General features: G+C 37.4%; 1 long non-coding RNA gene across 1 annotated transcript in view; it reads left to right on the top strand.

Moving 5' to 3' along the window:
* The window catches only part of LOC140698237 (uncharacterized), a 91,894-nt gene that overhangs the window by 438 nt on the left and 70,580 nt on the right, over nucleotides 1-20,876 (top strand). The window lies entirely within an intron of this gene.

Below are 20,876 nucleotides of genomic sequence, written 5' to 3'. Positions count from 1 at the left end.
GTTCATCATCAGAACCGGAGAAAAAGGCAGAGATGGCTGGGAACAGTCTGAGCATGCGCAGCCCGTCAGGCTCCCTTGCACACAGTACAAGTTGTGCCTCGCGGAGTACCAGTTCCCCATTTGGGCAGGGATCTTAGCATGGGAATAAAGCAAAGGTACCTTTTGGACACCTCCGGGTTTTGTCTGTGCAGGCACATTCCTGTGCTCAGGTCACAGTGGGTTCAGTCTGGTTTTGTCATGGGCGTTAGTGATACCCTGTTGATAACAAAAAAACTACCCTGAATGATTAAAAATTTTCTGCACCTGGGGCCTGGGCTGCCTAGCGTGGGTAACAAGTTCAGTACTGACCTTTCTAGAATAAGTGAAGTATTTATTCTCTGGGTCCAAGTTTAGCCTAATTTTCTTGTTCTACATGCTTTTTCTGGAATAACATGTATGCTTTTTGACTTCAGCTACGTTTTGAACCTTTGACAAGCAACAGAAATTTTCATCTGGTTGCCTCACAGGTGTGCAAATTCAAATGTGCAGAAATTTCATATCGGTTTCTTTTCAATGCAAACTACTTCTCACTTTCAATTAGAGACCAAACATTGGTCTTTAGAGGTAGAAATTTCTTCTCTCCCTCACCCCAGCCCATCCATTTAGGCACTAATACCTGGGAGGTCTACCTTAGAAATGTCTCTGAGATCTTCGTCTTTTACTTTATTCATTACTTAAATTTGTGCTGAGCACCAAAAGGCTTGGATAAGACCCAGCCCTTTTTACTGTTGATCATATTACCCCAGGATACAGACAGAAACAGCCGTTGCAGTCTAGTGTGAGAGATCGTTCAGTAGCACAGGGTGCTCTGGGAGGGCAGAAGAGGAGGTGTCTTTTTTTTTTTTTTTCCCTGTTAGCAATCCCAGATTATTGTGGATGTTCCATGAATCTTGTTGAATCAAACCAAACTGAAGTGGTGATCTGTATTTTCAGTCTTAAAGGGTGAATTTGTCAGACAGACAACTGAAGGGTTGCCATTCTAGGCCAAAGAAAGAGTCTGTCTAACATAAAGAAACATTAGTGAGAAAGAGCAAGATGATTGACATAGTTGGAGGGGAAGCTGTTGGAAATGAGGCTGGAGAAGTGGGCAGAGTCATGTGTTTCTTGTTGGTGGGTTTGGACTTTAAAGCAAGGGGAGCACCAGCATACAATAATTTTCGGCATGGAACAGAACTGATAAAATTCATCTAAAATGATGCATGTGTCAGTAGATGGTGAGGTGGAGGGGGAATGTTAAAATAGTCTATCATAAAATAGAATTTATGAGGCAGACACATTGAGACACTGGTAATAAATAGGATGGAGGTGGTGGAAGAAGGAGGGATGGAAGTGTCTGGAGGAGACTCTGGAGTTTCTGACTTGGTCTTATAAGTAAGTGGGCCACTGCCTTAGTACATGTCCTCCTCTCTTTCTGGTGTCATGGCAATCTTCTAACTGGTCTCCCTTCCTTTAGTCTTTCCATCTTCCTCACTGAAGAAAGTTTATTTTCCTAAACCTAGGAATTATCAGAAGACCATTCTGCATAAGGCTCTGGATTGATGTTCATTGCATACAGCACTAAAAAGTCTGAACTCCTTAGCTGTAGTCTTCTACCCACTATTCCAGCCTCACTCCATGCCACACCTTCTGAAATCTTCACCCCATTATCCTAGCCACGCTAAGCTGCTAAATATATCCCAGGTGTGGTCTGCATTCCTCTCCTTAATGCCTATACACATGTTGTTTACTCTGCTTGGAAAGCTCTTCGAATTTCTCTATCCTGGTATTGTCACCTATTCTGTGAAAAATTTCCTTCCCCCTCTAGGCATAGTAGGTCACAACCTCTCTTTGCTCTCTATTCTCTCTCACTGTCACTTTTTTTTTTGTTTTTTGCAACTCATTTAAAGTGTACTTCACTTAGTGTTGAATTATAGTGTCTGGATCTGTTTCTCACACTATACTTTGAAGTTTGAAACTATTCGGTTATGTATCGTTATATTTTCATCACGGTTTATAGAAGGTGCTTCGTAAACTTTTTAAAAGTGAATTTAAGAGCTCTCCCCTTAGAATTATCTTTTCTGTGATTGCCCACTGTCACCACTAAAGAACGCAGAGGAGGGAGAAGAGAAGCAGCAGAAGAAAGAGAAAAGTAAGATTTTCCCTTGGATAAACATCGCATTGGAGAACAGGTAGCAGGCTTGAGAGTTTGGGAAGGATTTTTTAAGGTCTAGACTTATGGAAGCATGAATATTTGTATGTCTGGGGTGATCAGAGTTTGCTTGTAAAACAAAACAAAACAAAACCCTTCTTATTCCTCAGGACTATAAGAGGATGTATTTTCAATCAAAGAAGTTTCTCCCGCTCAGTATCTCAATTTTAAAGACTTTGATACATGTGTATGTTTGTGTATATGTATCAGAGAAAGAGAGAGATGGAGGGATGTAGGGAAGGGGGAGAGAAGCGTGAATGAGCATGTGATTTTTCCATTTTTTACAGACTTATTTGTGAGTACATTTGCCAATCTCTTTGTATGTGTTTGCATATTGTTTCCATATGTTTATGTGGGTGTGTTTGTTTATGTGGGAGTGAACTATAAATATGTGTGGTTTTCCTGTGTGAAGTTATTCACTAGAATATTGTGTATATGTGAATGTAGGTAGTGTACCAGTGTATTAGGTGTATCTGTGGGATATTGTGAATTTTGAAAGCATGCTTATAAACATATGTAGGATTTTATCTTTTTTTTGTTGAAGTATAGTTGATTTACAGTATCATATTAGGATTCTATCATTTATAGTAAATTTCAACGTGTAGTGATTCTCAATAATCTCAGAATTTACAAATGAACTTCTAGACGTAATAGATATTAAACGCATACAATGATGCATGGGTAAATCTTTAGTTTTTTTCTTTCAAAATTGTAAATATTACAGAAAAGTATACAAAAGAATTGTAGAAGCTGAGGGTACCAAGACAGTTTCCATGGTTTCCATAGCTTCTTGATTCTTTGGATGGGGTTTGGGTAGGGTGTTCTGTAAGAATTAATGACTGTTGTCCTACACATGCAGCGGTGACGCCAGCCCATCTCTTTGCTCTTCTTTGCACTTCTAAAGTAAACTAGCGACAGTGAAGAAGGGCTTAAGCCAGTGGCCACTTAGGACAGGGGCTGATGTGAGTCTGTAGCAATGCCTAAAAGACAGGGGGTGGTGGGGTGGTGCAAAGACAGTGGGCTTTAGAGTCATTTGGAACTGGGCCTAAATCACAGCTCTGCCACTTCCCAGCTGTGTGGCTTTGAGCACCTGACTCCACTTCTTAAGTGTTAGTTTCCTCACTTATTCAATGAGGTAGTAATACCTACCTCACCTTTAAAGGTAGTCGTGAGTAAAATGCTTTTTATGGAGTCTGGCAAAGAGGTAGGAGTTCAGCAGATATCAATGCCCCTATCAAAAGGAGTGATCAAAATGTAAAATAATGGCATTGAAAGAGAAGTGCTCACTTTTCATTTCCCTGAGGTCAGCTAGGTAAGAATTCAGGAGTGAAGACTGAGCTGGATTGGCTGGGAGGTGACTGAGAAATACATTAAGCCAGGTTGGCTGAGAATACTTTCAAGGGACTGTAGCCCTGTGAATGATGAAGAGTGGAGAGGTACCATAGTTAGACTGTGCCCACCTCTCAGAAGCTTCGCGGAACCCAACCTTCTGCCTCAGTCCCAGAACTCAGCCCAATCAGGAGTTGGAATAGAAAGTGTCTGTACCTCCCCCACCGTTATAGGGCCTCCGTAAAGGAAAACAGATTTGAGCAGAGGCTCTGCATTGTGAACAGGCTGCCCAGGCTTCTAATCCAAGAGTAGGCTTTATTTAGGGGAAACAAAAGAAAACTGGCCTAAGACCTAAACAGGAATGTGTGTGAGCTCTCTGAGTCTGGGATTCAGCAAGTATCTTGATTCCTGCAAAATGGAGCCAGTGTGAGCTCAGCATGGTACTTAAGGGCAGTATCATATTTAATCAACTGATTCATTAATTACTTTGAGAAGAATGAACACTTAATTTCTAATTCATGTGTAGTTTAAAAGGGGGAATGCAATCCATATGGTTCTGATTCAGTTACACTTATATCATCAAAATAGACTGTCTTTTTTTTTAAAAAAAGCTATATCTTGGCCAAGAAATTCAATGAGGCTTTTTAACAAGCAGTTTAAGCCTTATTTCTTAAAAACAGGAAGTCATATTTGACTTTGGGTAAGCCAGTTCCCTCTGGACACGTTTTAGAAATGGCTAAGTTTTGGACACCTGCAAATTTTAAGTTGGTTTCAATCATATAGAAACCAGTTTTTTGAACCTCTGAGCAAACCATCTCCGACCAGGCGTGTGGTGACCATATTGCTCACCAGTTAAGCTCTCTGCAAAATCCCTCCGCTGTGTATAGTGATATGTTCAAAAACAGCTCTGATTCTTTCTTTCTTGCTGCTGCCTACCTACTGTGTGGTCTCAGGCAAATCCCTACCAGCCAGTCATTTTAATTCCACCAGCTACTTGAATTCTAGGAGTCTCGTATATTCAATGCTCTTCCCTCTAAGGTTCTTTCCAGTTTGAAAATGCATTGTCTCTGATTCTGTTATCAGCACACATTTAGAATCACTGCACCAAGGTACTGTTGCAAATCCAGATTAAAATTCTATACTAGAACTTACTAACCGTTTTGTACTTGGACTTACTAGTTATTTGACCTTTAGGAAAATGATTAAAACTCTAGGTCTCAATTTTATCATCTGTAATTATTTGAGATAATATGTATTAAAGGGCCTACAACAGTACCTAGTTCAGGGTAATCTTAGTATCTTTATTCCGTTGTTTCCTCTCCCACCTTCATTTCTCTTTCTTTCCCTCCTTTTCTTTTTACTTCTCTCCCTTTTTTCCCACTTCCTGTCTATCACATTTTTACCTTTTTACAATTTTACTGGCTTATGCAACTTCTTAATAGGTTTATCTGTGTGATTTCATCTCCTGTAGCTGGTGAACTGTTAGAGGAGTGAACAATTACTCCTATTTGATGATCACTAAATTGCCTCACCAAAGATCCCCAGAATGATCATTCCTACGTTGGTGCGAAGGCTAGGCTGGCCTGTATGTTTTTCCACAGCTGTTTATACTTGCAGACAGGTGGATTCTGTGAAAGAATTCACCTTTTTACCACCTGGAGGTTCACCTTGTAGCTTTAAAGTTATCACGTCACCTTAAGCCATAAAACATGGATTCTTGGTGCTGGTTAAATTCTGTGAGTCTTCTTAGGGTAAATTTGTATTTGAGAAAAAGTCATGCAAACACCCTTATATATTTCTAGCTATAACACTATTAAGGAAATTTAAAGAAAATCAGAAAATTGAGATTCAGACAGAAGACCAATGAAGCAAGACTTACTGTCCTTCTATGAATATTCTACAGATCATTTTGAGACTATATTTAGGCTGTAAAATTTAGCGCTTCTGATGCCCAAATTACTAAAAGATGTGTTGATCCTACAAAATGTGAATCAGGACACTTTTCAGGGGTTAAATTTACTAAAAAGACTTTTTTTTTTTTTTGCCCTTTTAGCAGCTCCTGTACCTGTATACTGTAAAACAAACAAACAAAAAAGAAACCATGCCAGCTGCACTTTCCTGTCAGATAACCCATATAGTTCAGAATTCACTTTAGACTCTTCATGTAGGACTGCCTTTTAGAGTAATGCTTCTCAAACTTTAATGTGCATGTAAATAAACTGAGGATCTTGTCAAACTATAGATTCTGATTCAGTAGGTCTGGGATAGGGCCTAAGATTCTGCATTTCTAATAAGTTCCTAGGTGAGGCTGAGGCTGCTTGTCCACAGACCATCCTTTAAGTAACTACGTCTTAGATAACTAAGCATTTGGATCAATTTGAATCTCAAATCACATGCTGCATGACAGGTGTGCTTTCACAACAATGTGAGCCTTAATATCTCTCCGTAGGTGGGAGAGGTGAGGGGAATTTGTTAAGAATCTACAAGATCATCAGTGGCCCACAAAACTCTTCTCTTTGGACTTAAGTATGTTTCTCTCTGGCCTTTGCTCTTGTGAGTATAAGGAGAGAGAGCAGACCGAATATTTGTATGTGCTTGGTGCTTTGGAAAAGGTCACAGCCGCCAAAGGGTTGCTAGCTCCTTCTCTACAACGTTTCTGCTGAGCCACAGTGTACAGCTGAAGGGTCCTCAGCTTATCCAGGGGTCAGGAGGTTAGCACTTGTACTGTGTGTTAGGTCACCATCTCTACCCGATGATGCTTGTACACAAGTCCTAGTTAGATTATGATTTTATTCAAGAAATTTTAGTAGGGGATGATGAGAATAATACAGGAGATTTACTAGTATGACTTTGGTCGGTACCCTTCTCTGTAAAATGGATAATAGCAATCTGCAGGGTGGGTATAAGAATTAGACATTTTTGGAAGTGCCTGCCAGGATGAATGGTAGATATTACTATTGAAATTAGTTATATTTGTCATTAAGCACACTCTGATATAATTATTTAATGCAGCTGGGGATAGTGGATGACGCTGTTTGTTATTCAGACCTAATTCACTGTATAGATTTGGCCAGAATAAAGATAATGAATGAATTATGATATTGAGACTTTTAAATAATTTATTGTATCAGTGCTCTCATTACAATTGCATTTAAGCTCATTCAGTATACTGTATTAACCAGGGCTTTAAAAAGCCTCTTTAAAAGTTAAATGATAAACATTAAAAATAGTTCATATAATTGTGAGTTTTATAATTGGTGAATGTGCTTCTAAAATGTGGTTACCAGGTGAAAGTAGGTAAGGGTTATTTGATTTGCACTTAAGCCCCTTTCCAACACACCTTTTAAAGTTGGAAATAAGTAAAACTCTGAGGCGGTCGATATACGCTTCCTAATCAGGTTTGGAGTCACAGCATAGCCTGCAATGATGTCTGCCCCATTAACTCTGCCTTGTTAGTTTCCCCAAAAAGTTTTTGGGGTAAGAAAGACATCTTGGTGCCTTCCTTAGTTCTCCCAACAAGGCCATAGTAGGAAAACTTCAGCTTTGTTCACTGTGTTATGTTTGCTTTGCTTTCTACTTCCTCCATAACTTTCCTCTCTTTTCTTCTCTTTAACTAGCACCATGTGATGCAGGAGAGGACTGAATGCTCCCTCACTGATCCATGCTGGTGCAAAGGCCCTGTGGTCCACTTGAAGAGATTAAGAGGCAGTAAATATAACAAGTGGGCTGGGCATTAAATCACTTGATGCTTAGCAGAAACAAATGCAGTAGAAGACTGGACTGGGGCGGGGCCTACATGCTGTATATTCATAAGGCGACTCAACACCCTTTACTCTGTTAAAGACAGCTGTAATCAGGGAAAGGCTCTCCTGCCCTTGACCCCTCCTCATCCTCCTGTTTTTTCACAGGTACAGTTAATGCTTCTCAGAAAAACACGTTCTTTCATGCCCTGCACTTACCCAACCTTCTTTCATAGTCTCCATCTATGTTTTCTCTCATTTTTTCCCAAGGACTGTTTTATTTAGGACACTCTCTTAATTTATTCAGTTCAGCAAAGTAAAGAAGGAAACAGTTGTCAAAATGACTTTTTGTTTTGTAGTTTTAGAAGTTATCAAATCACTCAAACTATCACATAAAGGCTCTCCAAGCTTTTTAGTTACCTTAGCTTGTCTGTGTGCATGCCTTTGTACACAAGTAAGTTCATTTATGCAAAAGTGAACAAATGGCTTCTGTGCTTGTTTATATACACTATTTAACTGAGGTAAAAATACTGAGCATATATTTGGATATGGAATATACTTATAAATGGTTTGCTGTACACTTTTGCAAGTAGCTTTTGTCTCTCTATGTCTACTTGGAAAGTGCTGTTGACTGGAGAATTCATTGCCTGTGGAATCTCAGAGTAGGAAGACAGTCTTTTTAAAAATGACTCATTTAATACCTGAACCCTTTGTATGACTTCCTTGTCGTAGGGTTTACCAGCCAAGTCTTGAATACTTCAATTGCAAGGGAACTTCCTATCCATCCAAGCTGTCTCTGTTATTTACTGATTGCCTTTCTTCACTTGGTCTGTATGTTTCATATGTGGACATATTTCTTAGCTGCCTATACATGAGGCAGGGTTCCTATCTGTAACTTGCATAGTTGGTAGCAGGTCAGGGTTCTGCCTCTGAGAATCTGGGCATCACCAGCAAGTTGTACACAGGACAGTCATTTCTGCCTGTGCGGAGGACCCTTTTGGGGTCTGTGTACCTACTGTGTGCATCTGAGTCTGAAGACTGCCAATGCTTGTGAATTTCTCTCAGGTCCTTGAGAGACACTCTTAACTCTACACTTGGAATACTTCCCTGCTCACCTGCAGTACTTTCTCAGCAAGCAAGGAGAGCTTTAGGGCAGAAGCACAGGACACCAGGTTCTTGAAACCCCTGGCAGGGCCTTGAGGTGAACCCACATTCACAGTTGGAATGGCTTCCATTAACTAAAATACTCACACTTGTTTTCGACAACAGTTCTCAGGTTAAATTTCACCAATTGCTATTTTGGGTAGGGAGCTATGGCAGAAATGTCTCCAGATTCCAGGTGGCCGTAATGCCTCTGTAAAGCCACCTTTCAGCATGCTCCATTTGCTGTACTTTCAAGGACTCAGCTGTGTTGGTGCCTTTACAAGATTTAGCCCCAAAAGGCAAGTGGGGACACCTGGGAAGGGCTTTGGAGGAGAGGAAGCCCCTGGGACAGGCCACTCCAGGAATCTCCCTGCCTGAGTTGACTCATTCTTTGATATGTGGAAGCAACAGCAAGGGGTGGCTTCCAAGTGCCTGTCTGTTGATGATGGATGAGTTTGGCCCTACAGCCTGGGGAACAGACAGGAGTCAGCAGAACACAGATGTTGCAAGGCAGCCAAATTAATCTTCAGTGGGAATCTTTAATGGGAGTGCGAGTCGGGCACTCATTAGAGTACCTAATGGCCTAACCTCATTGCAAAGCAAGAGCTAACCTTACAGAATGGGTTCTGGCCTAAAACCTTCCAGGTCTTGCTTAAGGTTGAGGCATCAATTGATTCATGTGTGTGAGGATTTCTTAAAAACCTCTCAACCATGGGGAAAAGATTTCATAGGCAAGAAGCATTGTTTGAAAAGTCCACTTTCTGCAGCCCTTCTGGGAGAGCTGGAGCTCTGGACAGTGGACAGTTGAGCTTTATTTGATCAGACTGAATCAGGTACATGTATATATAGTATAAGACAAAGCAAGAATCTAATCCTGTAGGAGGCCTTGGGTGAGAAGTACCCTATTCTGCAGAAATATTTCCAGAGAAACATGCATTTCATGGGTTGGGGAACTGAAGTTATTTTATCTTCTCATTAAGAAAGGCTATATGACAACTGATTAGATTAAATTGGCTACTTGGCAGTGTGGAAATGTGTGTAAAGAGTTTTTGACATCAGAGACGAAATGCATCTTGGGTAGTTTTTATTCTTCTGAATTAGAGGTAGTATCTCGATCTCTGCATTTATTTCTAGAATTACAAAACTTCCAGGAATTTTATTTACAATTCTAAGGGTGCCATGGAAAAATGGAGAGTCTGGTGAATCAAGCCCGTCTCTCAGTAGAATTTCTGAATAAATAAGAAAGGGATATTGAAGGGAGAGATTATTACCATTAATGGGATCAGAAAAAAAAAGTGTATAACAATTAAATGTCTCACACCAGATACCTGGCAAGCCCAACAGAAATTAAGGTTACACATCTGATCCAGGGAGACCTAAGATGATGAAAGGCACTGATCATGCACTACATAGTGGATGTTCAGTGACTGTTCATAAACAGGCTGTCCAGAGACAAGAGGCAATGTGCATAATACCAAATGCATGATACTTGGAGGCAGACATGCCTGTTTGGAACTTCTGTGAGCCTGAGATAGTTTTCTAAGAAATAAGCATAATGATAGTCATCTTTCAAGGCCATTGGGAGAATTTCAGATCTAATTTATAAATACTTGACAAGAATAAGCTTATTCTTGTCAGGTGTAATGATGGATAATACTACTAATGGTTACTTCTGTTGCTCATTGTCATGGAGCAAAGTTTAGGTCTGAGGAGTTTTCAAGAGAGCATCAGGGCCTGGGTGGTAATCTAAACTTTTATCCCTTTCCCCAGAAAATTAGGAGATATAAGTGCCATCCCCCACAGGAAATTTGGTAGAGAACGTGGCACATCTCTTCTACAGATGAGCTATCCTTGTCTAATGTAGCCATTTGTTAAATTTCCATAAATAGAGTTGAAACCAGCACTCTAGGAGAAAAAGGAAAAGAAAACAAAATGAAAAAAATTGATGGAATTGACACACAAAGAACTAAATACTATAAATATTGTCATGGATTTAAAGGGAAAATGTGATCATAAATAGGAAACAATCTCAAAAGACAGGAATCTCAAAAGAGAAATGGGGACTAAAAAAATGAACCAAATGGAAATTTTAGAACTGTAAAATACAATATCTGAAATGAAAAATTTGCTGAATGGGCTTATTATCAGAAGAAATTGTCAGTAGAAGAAAATACTAAGTGAATTTGAAGATATTGCATTGGAAACTAGACAATCAAAATACACAGGGATTAAAAAAGGCTGACAAGCAGAAACAATGAACAGAGCCTTTAGTAACTTATGGGAAATAATGAAATAGTTTAAACATATCTGTAACTAGAGAACCAGAAGGAGAGGAGAAATGGATTGACAAAGGGAAAAATATTTTTAAAAATTAATAGTAGAATATCTTCCAAATTTGTTGAAAGTATAAACTCACAGATCCAAGATGCTCAGTGGACCCCCGAGCCATATAAGCAGACATACAGATAGACACACATAATAAAATTGCTGAATACCACTGATAAAAAGATCTTAAAAACAGAGGAAAAGACACATATGACAGAAGAACAAAAAGACTTACTAATAACTTCGCGTAAGAAATGATCGAAGCCAGAATATAATGCAATGAGATCTTTAAAGTACTGAAAAAAGAGTCAACCCAGAATTTTGATTCCAGTGAAAATATTCCTCAAAGTTAGGGTGAAATAAAGACATTTTTGGTTAAACAGTGGAGGGATTTCATTTCCAAGAGACACGCACTATTAGAATTATTAATGGAAGTTTCTCAGAGTGAAGAAAAATGATACCACATGGAAATTCGGGTCTACAGAGTACTGAGAATAGCAAATATGTGGATAAATATAGGAGACATTTTTTTCATTTCCTAATTTCTCAAGAGTATTGCCCCATTAAAGGAAAAATAATGTTCTGTGGGATTTACAACATGTCTAGAAGTAAAATGCATAATAAGAACAGTAATGTAACAGAATGGTACATTCACTTTGGAAAACAATTTGATGGTTTCTTAAAAAGGTAAACATAACCTACCATATGAACTGTCAGTCTCACTCTTAGTTATTTGCCCAAGAGAAAATAAAAATGTGTTTTTGCACAAAGACTTATATTTGTATAGTCATTGCAGTTTTATTCATAATGGTCAAAATTTTGAAACACCTCAAATGCCTTTTTACCTAGTTAATGAATAAACAGTAACACACCCGCACACGCACACAGTGGAGTGCCAAGGAATGCACTACTGATACACAAAAAGCAATGTGGGTAAATACCGAAATCATTATACTAAGTAAAGTAAGGCAGATACGAAAGACCACTGTATGATTCCATTTATATGAATGTCTAGAAGAGTTAAAAAATATAGTGTCAGAAAATATATTAGTGGTTTTCAGAGGACAGGGTTGGCAGAGGTTTGAATTCAAAAGGTCATGACAGAACTCTTTGAGGTAATGGAAATATTCTATTTCATGATTATTGCAATGGTTACATGATTATATACATTTGTCAAAAATCATTGAAATGTACATTGTAAACCACTGAACTGTATTTTATGTTAAGTATACTTTAAAAAAGTCAATTTAAGAAATACATATATGAAAGGAAGAACTTTCCTATACCTGTAACCCTCAAGATTTTTGTATTTTATTGTATGAGAATGGTATTTAAATTTAAAACTTGAAAGGCAGAAATACATTGTTTTAGTTATTTTCATGAAAATGCAGGTAGCTGCCTGATAACAGCAATTTTAGAAAAATGTGTGTGATACATTTATATAATGCACAGTGTGGAAAAATGGTCTGGCTTTAGGAGCAAAGGTTGACAAAGTAACTGTGGGGCTTGATTCCATTCCAGGACTGAGAGAAGAAACAGGATTCCTGAAGACATTTTTCTAACTTCCCACTTAAATGATTGGGCCTGTGGCCCTGAATTCATAGTTTGACTCCAATAAGCAGCGGAAGGAAGACCCCAAATAAAGACAGAAGGACATCTGTCTTTAGTGAGTGAGAGATGTAGCTTGATGATGTCCAGAACTGAGAAATTTTCTGGTGAAAAGCAGAGATAACAGAATTCATTGGGAAAGGTATGTTAAGGTAAAGGAAGCTTTTTTTAAGAAAAAAAAACATCCATCCTCACTGCCTAAGTCACTGGAAATGCTAGCTATCACACTGAAGTTCTTTCATACTGCTGGTCCAATTAGGCTGTAGTCAGCCAGCCCTACATGTTCCCAAATGTCACCAAAAACTTCTTCAACAGGCAGTGTGCAACAAGTTTTTGCTCCATGGTTGGTTTGTTGGCTCGGCAGTTGATGCCTCAGTCACATCCAGAGTCTTGAATTTGTTGTGGGCATCGCAACCTAATTTTCCCTCAGAATCTCTGCTTGCTGTAATCAGGAATGGGGTTTCAGCTTCTCAGCAGCCACAGGAAGTCACTAAAGACAGACTCTGATGAGAAAGGCCCCAAGGAATGTGAGCCTGGTATAGCGCTTAAGAATGATCTCCAGGAGTGCACAATCTCCAGGAGTACTGAAGTGCCATCTCTTGGGGGAATTTGTATTTGATCTAGAAGCAGGCACTGGATAAATATTCTGATTTTTCCTGAGAAGGATATGGGTGAAGGGTCAAATCTAGTGATTGTAAAACCAAGTAAATAATCTCTCTGTGGTAAGTTCAATCATTTGTTCACTTAATCAGCAAATATTAGTTAAGTGACTCCTATGCAAACCTATACTGTAGAAGGAAAAAAGACAGTGTCCCTGTTCTGAAAGCGCTAAAAGTCTTTTTAGTAAAATAAGAAATGCTTTCTTGAGAAATTCAGTAGCTATACGTGATAAAAATAATAATAGAACCATCAGATTGAGTCCCATCTTCTGCCCAGTAACATAGTGTGTTTGCTCTGAGGGATTGTGGTCTCCGGAGCCTCCTGGGTTTAAATCTAGAACGCTTCCTAACTCTAGAACAATGAGTGGCACAACTCATAAGTTGTAAGTTTTGTTGAAGTATTTGTTATTGTTATGTTTTCTTTTATAACTGTTTTCTGAGATCCTCAAAGCAATCCTGTTAAACAGGGATAATAACCCCTCTTTTATAAATGAAGACCTGTGGTTCACAGAGGCAGTGAGTGATGGAACTGAGGGAAATTTCACTGTGGACTGAAGTAATCAGAAAATCTCAATGGATGATGTAGGATTTTACCTGCACTATGAAGGATGAAGGAGGATTTCCAGTATATGGAGAGAATAAAGAAGAATATTAGAGACTGAAGACACAGTATAAGCAAAAGGAAAGAGGCAGAAGTAAATATGAGGGACAAATAATCCATATTAGTTTGAGTTGAGTTTTTCTGCGGGGTAGGAGTAGCTAGTAAAGATAAAAAACGAAAGTGAATGTAATTGAATTTGTAGAAAGATTTGAATACCAAGCTCAAGAAGTTTAGAATTTGCCCTAAAGAAAGTAGAGAGACATTGAATCTCAATACTTTAAGATTAGAATAACCTTAAATGTGATCTCATCATTCTTCCTCCTCTTTATTACCATCACTGGCTTCAGTCAGTAGAGCAAGGGTTATTAACTTCTGGCTTCATCCACCGGAGACACACTTCTTACCTTGGTTGAATTTTGGTAACATCAGTGCTTAATGCCTCACAGTATCTCTCTCATGATTTGGAGACAGTGTTCAAACTAACGTCACAGAACTAGTGAGGCTTTGAGCCAGCCCCCTCAGATTAAGATACCTGGTTTGAGGTCTTTTCCTTTAGCAAAGTTTACAGTATTAATGGGAACGAGTTTGGAAGGAAGAAAAGATAGACAAAGGTAAAATGGAGACATGGGAAGGACCACTTTGAGGTCCTCCTGCAATAAGAAAACCAAATGGCTATGGGTCTCTTCTAGGTAAAATGTACACGATGTAGTTAAAAACACTGTGTGAAAATACTGTTTGAAAAAATTCCGTGAGGAAGGGATGCCAAGCTGTTACGAGGTGAATTGTGTCTCTCCACCCAAATTTGTATGTTGAAGGCCTAACTCCTATTATCAGATTCAGAGTTAAAGTCTTTAAAGAGGTAATTAAGTTAAAACGAGGCCCTTAGGGTGGGCTCCATGCAGTTATAGCAGCCCTAACAAACTAATACATAGGCCTTGATACCCTAGCACCATTGGTGGCGCTGACTGTAATATGTAACCTAGACCAAAGTGTTTGCTGGCACAGGGTGGGGAAAAAAAGTAAAATAATGCTGGAGTGAGGAGAGTGAGGGAAGATGAAAGTAGAGATCCTTAATGGAAAAAAAAAAAGTTATTATGGCCAAGCACCTCCTACTGAAAAAGTCCTCTCAGGGATAGTACATGTAAACTCTAGACAAAATAATTTAAAAATTCAGCTGAAAGCACTGAAGACGGACCAAAAATAGACAGTGGGAGGAATGTGATATTTCTCCATCCAACAGATGGTACAGGGTAAGTTTCCTATTTTTATGGCTTTTACAAAGACAGGCCCTAAGCAGCAATGTGCAGGACAGCCAGAATTCTGATAGAAAACCTGCAATTTTATTGGCTTGAATAACCAGAGGACAGAACTTGGAGCAATCATAGTTACTGAAAAGCGAGGGCAGAAATTCTGGAAAGAAGTCCAAAGAGAGAGTATTTCTAAACCTGTGGATAACTTCTGGCTTAATCTCTGGCTGACTCCTCCTGAAGTGTGCATTTGAGGGCAGATTCGAAGCAACTCAGTGAAAGGAAAAACAAAAAAAAAAAAACTGACCTGGGATTATTTAAGCTGCCACTCACAACCAGGAGACAGAATTTCCAGTATAAGTCCAGTTAAGTCAAGTGTCTGCTAAAGCACAAACACACACACATACAATCAGCAGTCTTGTGAGGAATATAAAAGAATCTAATGTCTACAATGCTTTAGTCATAATGTCCATGATACGATGTAAAATTGGTTGATGTACAAAGAAAGAGAAAAACCTGACTGATAGATAATCAGTGAGAAAGACAATTAGTGGAGAACAACCCTGAGATGACCCAAATGTTGGAATTAATAGACAAGGATTTTTTTTTTGTATTTTTTTTTATTGAGGTACAGTCAGTTAACAATGTTGTCTCAATTTTTGGTGTACAGCACAATGCTTCAGTCATATGTGAATATACATATATTCATTTTCATATTCTTTTTCACCATAAGCTACTATGAGATATTGAATTATTTCCCTGTGCTATACGGTATAAACTTGTTTATCTATTTTATATATACCAGTCAGTATCTGCAAATCTTGAACTCCCAGTTTATCCCTTCCCACCCTCCTCTCCCAAGACAACTGCAAGTCTGATTCTATGTCTGAGTCTGTTTCTGTTTTATATAAGGTTCATTTGCCCTTTTTTTTAGATTCCAGATATGAGTGATATCATATGGTATTTTTCTTTCTCTTTCTGGATTACTTCACTTAGAATGACATTCTCCAGGGCCATCCATGTTGCTGCAAATGGCATTATTTTATCATTTTTTATGGCTGAGTAGTATTTCATTGTGTAAATATACCACTTCTTTTTCCAGTTATCTGTCGATGGACATTTAGGTTATTTATATGTCTTGGCTATTGTAAATAGTGCTACTAAGAACATTGGGGTGCAGGTGTCTTTGCAAATTAAGTTTCCCTCTGGATATACACCCAGGAGTGGGATTGCTGGGTTATATGGTAAGTCTATTTTTAGTGTTTTGAGGACTCTACATACCGTTTTCCACAGTGGCTGCACCAAAGTGCATTCCCACCAACAGTGTAGGAGGGTTGGTTCCCTTTTCTCCACAGCCTCTCCAGCATTTATCATTTGTGGACTTTTGAATGGTAGCCATTCTGACTGGTGTGAGGTGATACCTCATTGTAGTTTTGATTTGCATTTCTCTGATAACTAGTGATATTGAACATTCTTTCATGTGCCCCTTGGTCATTTGTATGTCTTCATTGGCGAATTGCTTGTTGAGGTCTTCTATCCATTTTTGGACTGGGCTTTTTTTTTTTTCTTATTAAGTCATATGAGCTGCTTATATATACTGGAAATCAAGCCCTTGTCAGTTTCATCTTTTGCAAATATTTTCTCCCATTTCACAGGTTGTCATTTTGTTCTGCTTATGGTTTCCTTTGCTATGCAAAAGCTTGTAAGTTTAACTAGATCTCATTTGTTTATTTTTGCTTTTATTTCTATTGCTTGGGTGGACTGCTCTAGGAGAGCACTGCTGAGATACATGTCAGATGATGTTTTTCCTGTGTTTTCTTCTAGGAGATTTATTGTGTCTTGTCTTATGTTTAAGTCTCTAACCCATTTTAAATTTATTTTTGTTTATGGTGTGAGGGAGTATTCTAACTTAGTTGATTTACATGCAGCTGTCCAGTTTTCCCAGCACCATTTGCTGAAGAGACTGTCTTTATTCCATTGTGTGTTCTTGGCTCCTTTGTCAAAGATTAATTGACCAAAAATTTGTGGGTTCATTTCTGGGCTCTCTATTCTGTTCCATTGATCCATATGTCTGGTTTTGTACCAATACTATGCTGTTTTGATTACTGTAGCTCTTTAGTATTGTCTGAAGTCTGGAAGAGCTATTCCAACATCTGCATTCTTTTTCTTCAGTAATGCTTTGGCAATTCTGGGTCTTTTGTGATTCCATTTAAATTTTATTATGATATGTTCTACTTCTGGTCCTGGGTAATTTGATAGGGATTTCATTAAATCTGTAGATTGCCTTGGGCAATAAGACCATTTCAACAATATTGATTCTTCCAATCCAGGAGCATGGGATATCTTTCCATTTCTTTAAGTCTTTTTTAATTTCCTTAATCAATGTTTTGTAGTTCTCCATGTATAAGTATTTCACCTCCTTGGTTAGATTTATTCCTAGGTATTTTTTTTACTTTGGGTGCTATTTTAAAAGGGGTTGTTTCTTTACTTTCTTTTCCTGTTTATTCATCATTAGTGTAAAGAAGTGCAAATGATTTTTGTACATTAATCTTGTATCCTGCTACCATGCTGACTTCTTTTATTAGTTCTAGTAGTTTTTGTCTGGAGCTTTTAGGGTTTTCTATATTAAGTATCATGCTGTCTACATATAGTGACAATTTTACCTCTTCTTTTCCAATTTGGATCCCTTTTGTTTCTTTTTCTTGTCTGATATCTGTGGCTAGAACTTCCAAGACTATGTTGAATAGAAGTGGTGAGAGTGGACAGCCTTGTTTTGTCCCATATTTTAGTGGGAAGGGTTTTCAGTTTTTCACCATTGAGTACTGTGCTGGCTGTAGGTTTGTCATAAATAGCTTTCACTATGTTTAGATGTGTTCCCTCTATACCCACTTAGATAAAGTTTTTTTTTTTATCATAAATAGGTGTTGAATTTCATCAAATGCTTTTTCTCCATCTATTAAGATGATCATGTGGTTTTTGTCCTTTCTCTTGTTGATGTGGTATATTACATTGTTTGATTTGTGTATGTTGAACCATTCTTGTGTTCCTGGGATGAACCCCACTTGATCATGATGTAAATCTTTTTTATGTGCTGTTGGATTCTGTTTGCTAATATTTTGTTGAGGATTTTTACATCTATGTTCATCAGTGATACTGGACTGTAATTTTCTTTTTTGGTAGTGTCTTTGGTTTTGGTATCAGGGTGATGGTGGCTTCATAGAATGAGTTTGGGAGTACTCCCTCCTTTTCAAGCTTCTGGAAGAGTTTGAGAAGGTCCAGTATGAGTTCTTTGTATGTTTTGTGGAATTCCGCAGTGAAGCCATTCTGGTCCTAGACTTTTGTTTGTAGGGAGGTTTTTTTATTGCTAATTCTATTTCATTTCTAGTGATTGGTTTGTTTAAGTGGTCAGTTTCTTCTTGATTCAGTCTTAGTGGACTGTATGTTTCTAGAAACTTGTCCATTTCTTCTAGGTTATCCATTTTGATTCCATATAGTTGTTCAGTAGACAAGGATTTTAAAGTAACAATTATAACTATGCTTAAGAAAGGAAATGAAAACTTTCTTATAATGAATAAAATAATAGAAAATTCATAGCAGAGGAATTAAAAAGGAACACAGTAGAACTGAAAATGCAATACTCAAAATATGAAAAATTTGCTAGATGGGCTTAAGAGAATGGAGATGATGACAGAGTCAGTGAGCCTGAAGATAAAGCATCCAAGTTGAAGAACAGAGAGAAAAAGTTTTTTATGAAGCACAGTAATGAAGAGACCCTGGGCGACCTGTGGGATTATATCAAGAAGTCTAACATAAATGTACCTGGGGTCCTAGGTGGATAGTAGAGATAGACAGGAGTGCAAAAACAAAATATTTGAAGAAATTGAGATATTACTTCAATAAATGACTCATATATTATTCATTAATAATGGCATACCTGGGATGGGGCAGGGGAAGCAATTTCTGGGTACAGCCAGTAAGGGAGTGATTTTTTTAAGATAATTTGTAAACAAAATAAAACTTGCTCTAAGTTTATCTGCTTTTCATTATCACCATGTGCTCGCAATTTTAAAGGTCAATGATAAAATAGTTCTCACAGAATTCCTTGTTGGTCCAAGTTCTAAACAACTGCTGTGGTTAATGTTGATTTTTAATAATATATATTTAAGCTTCTAATTAGCACAATTTTAAACTTAATTTTTAATAAATATTGTAGTCCATAAAGAAGTTAATTTGGACAATTCCCAGTTGTGTGCTTAGCCTTTAACTCAGACTCAGCTATATTTGCTCATTCCAAGCATAAGTTAATAAAATTTGAATAATTTGAGTACACTTTGTGTACAGTTTCATCTACAAACCTTATAGTACAATATATTCCTGCATTTAAAATGTAGATTCAAAATAAACAATAAAAGCATTGTGATTATAAAAATGAGGAAACAGAATATAGTTACTGCAATTTTGTTATTCTGTATGACCACACAGAGTTATTATTTGTGTTTACAATTTAAACAGTGGAATAGAATGAAAACTGATGTGATATTTTTCTTTGAAAAGTACAAATTTTACTTCACATGTGAAATTTTAAAATAATCTTGGAAAATACTTTAAAAATTGCAATATATTTCTCTTTAAATTTATTAACTGTTTGTTTTTAAACTGAAGAACAAATCAAGAAAATGAAACTTTACTCCAGTGGCACAATTTAGTCCTTGTATAAAATGGCCCTTTTGCAGACATTTTGGTTGTATTAAATTTCATTTACTAGTTATTAGACAGTTATTTCCATAAAATACTTTACACAAGATTTTAATGAAAGCATCAAATTTAAAACTGCCAGGTTAATATAACAGCTACTGAATTCGACTCTTGTGTCCTACAGGAATTTGAAGCACCTTTCAGTCATTTGGAATATTGTTCTAAAACAGAAACTGTTTAATAATTTTTTCCTGAATTTTAAAAAATAATTTTAAGTTAAAAAACTGTATCAATGTGAAAGGGCAAGAAGCGAGTGGAGCTCAGCAAAGAAAACTTTTTTAAAAGCAAATTAGGCAATTGCAGCAAATGTCTGGATCTCCTTTGAAATGTGTAATGCCTTCAACATTGCATAGAGTTTATGAAAATTGTGAAGAGTGCAAGTTGGCACATCCAAAGCATGGATACTAGAAACAACACAAGATTCAGGTGACACAGGATGAAAGACAATGAATCATTGTCTATAAGCATTGATAAAGAGGAAGAGAAAGGAAATGTTACTGTCAACACTGACAGGATTTAAAAAAATGTAGAAGAATATGGCACTAGTAAAGCCAAGACTTTGATGAAAAAGAGACAGTGAATGATATTTCTGCTTGGTCAGTACTATTTCCAGATGAAGAGAGTTAATCCAGTTAGAAAAGAAAGTGAACCTTTTCAGAATAAATATGGACCTTTCTCTGTAGTTCAAAGAAAAGGAGAAAAGAGTAAAGGAAACAGTTAACACTTGACAACTTCATGATTTTATAAATCCTTACCAAACACTGAAAAAAAATGCCATTTTTTCCAAATTGAAGTAATTATTTTTGGCGGTAGACTGTGGATATTGGGACAAATGAACATTCAGTCTTGCAACTGGCTTTAAACCTGGTAGACATTAAATTCTAAGGTCTGGGAGATATCTGAACAATAGCTCTCCTGCTTTTTTGACCATTATTATTTATTTAATGACTATTACTGGAAATTTTATCATATAGAGGAGGGAGTGTCAAAAAGGATTCACTCAAGGTATCAAATATGCTGGATATGCCATTATTCATTAATAATAACATAATCAATGATTCTTCTAAAGTGATCATTTTGATGATAGATATATGAGTTGACTTGCTGAAGTCATATTTTTTGATGACTTTTAGATTTCCAAAATCTACAGATAAGCAACAAATAGTAAGCAAATATAAAAATTGCTTATTCTTTATATAAACCAAAATAGTATAATAAAGCAAAGTAATGGCTTTATTTTTT

This window comes from Vicugna pacos, chromosome 9 (assembly GCF_048564905.1).
Source record: "Vicugna pacos chromosome 9, VicPac4, whole genome shotgun sequence".
In the NCBI taxonomy this organism is placed as follows: Eukaryota; Metazoa; Chordata; class Mammalia; order Artiodactyla; family Camelidae; genus Vicugna; species Vicugna pacos.
The sequence above is the reverse complement of the archived record's forward strand: the minus strand, read 5'-3'. Positions and strand labels throughout refer to the sequence as shown.